The 1,809-nt window shown below is 41.1% G+C and overlaps 1 pseudogene; it reads right to left on the bottom strand.

Moving 5' to 3' along the window:
* Positions 1 to 1,162: 1,162 nt before the first annotated feature.
* LOC128039209 (5S ribosomal RNA) lies at positions 1,163 to 1,276 on the bottom strand (annotated as a pseudogene).
* Between the last annotated feature and the right edge of the window lie 533 nt (positions 1,277 to 1,809).

Raw genomic sequence — 1,809 nt, 5'->3', positions numbered from 1 at the left:
CAGTCGAGAAAATGCAACTAAAAAACATTATATGAAATAAAATGGAGGGTGCAACACGAGGATTTCCTGTGAGGTCACCCATCCTAGTACTACTCGCCCAAGCCCGCTTAACGGGAGTTCGATGGGATCCGCGATTGTGTCATTGATCGCACTCCAACTATTGCGCTAATCTATTCATATAAAGGTCGCCTTTATCGCAGCTTGGCCGAATTGAAATGCAAATTCACCAAATATCGCTTCAAATTGTTTATTTCACAAAACGCAAATAACGATTGAGTTACAACCACGCGAGAAAATACAACTAAAAAAATTATATGAAATAAAATGAGGGTGCAACACGAGGACTTCCCGAGGTCACCCATCCTAGTAGTACTCTCGCCAAGCACGCTTAATCCGGAATTCAAGGGATCCGGCATTAGTGCTTGTATGATCGCATTCACAACTCTGCGCAAGCTATTCATATAAAGGGCCCTCACACTTTATGCCTCAATTTAAATGCAAATTGACCAAATATCGCTCCAAATTATTTATTTCACAAAACGAAAATAACGAATGAGTTACACCACGCCGAGAAAATGCAACTAAAAAACATTATATGAAATAAAATGCGAGGGTGCAACACGAGGACTTCCTGAGATCACCCACCTAGTACTACTCTCGCCAAGCACGCTTAATCATGGAGTTCGATGGGATCCGCATTAGTGGGTATGATCGCACCCAACTCTTCGCAATCTATTCATATAAAGGTCATTATCCAAGCTTCCCGAATTTAAATGCAAATTCACCAAATATCGCTTCAAATTGTTTATTTCACAAAACGCAAATAACGAATGAGCTACACCACGCCGAGAAAATGCAATAAAAAAACATTATATGAAATAAAATTGGAGGTGCAACACGAGGACTTCCAAGGAGGTCACCCATCGTAGTACTACTTCAAGCACGCTTAAATGCGAGTTCGAGGGATCCGGCATTAGTGCGGTATGATCGCATTCGCCAACTCGCGTAACTGCTTCATATAAAGGCCCTTTATCGCAGCTTACGCCAATTTAAATGCACCACCAAATATCGCTTCAAATGTTTATTTCACAAAACGAAATAACGATTGAGTTACACCACGCCGAGTAAATGCAACTAAAAACATTATATGAAATAAAATGGGAGGGTGCAACACGAGGACTTCCTGTGAGGTCACCCATCCTAGTACTACTCTCGCCAAGCACGCTTCAATGGAATTCGATGGGATCCGCAGATTAGTGCCGGTATGATCGCACCGCCAACTTCATGCAATCTATTCATATAAAGGTCGCCTTATCAGCATGCCTCAATTTAAATGCAAATTCACCAAATATCGCCAAATTATTTATTTCACACAAACAAAATAACGAATGAGTTACACCATGTCGGAAAATGCAACTAAAAAACATTAAATGAAATAAAATGGAGGTGCAACACGAGGACTTCCCAGGTCACCCATCCTAGACTACTCCCAAGCACGCTTAATCGGGAGTTCGAGGATCCGGCATTAGTGCGGTATGATCGCACCCCAACTTCCAATCTATTCATATAAAGGTCCCACTTATCGCATTGCCCAAATTTAAATGCAAAACCAAATATCGTTTCAAATTGTTTATTTCACAAAACGAAATAACGAATGAGTTACACCACCCGAGAAAATGCAACAAAAAAAATTAATAAATAAAGGGGGTAAACACGAGATTTCCGGAGGTCACCCATTAGTACTACTCTGCCAACACCTTAAAGCGGGTTCGATGGGTCCCAAATTATGCTATATCGCCTGGCCAACTC

Source organism: Gossypium raimondii, unplaced genomic scaffold, assembly GCF_025698545.1.
Source record: "Gossypium raimondii isolate GPD5lz unplaced genomic scaffold, ASM2569854v1 Contig00343, whole genome shotgun sequence".
NCBI classification, from domain to species: domain Eukaryota; kingdom Viridiplantae; phylum Streptophyta; class Magnoliopsida; order Malvales; family Malvaceae; genus Gossypium; species Gossypium raimondii.
The sequence above is the reverse complement of the archived record's forward strand: the minus strand, read 5'-3'. Positions and strand labels throughout refer to the sequence as shown.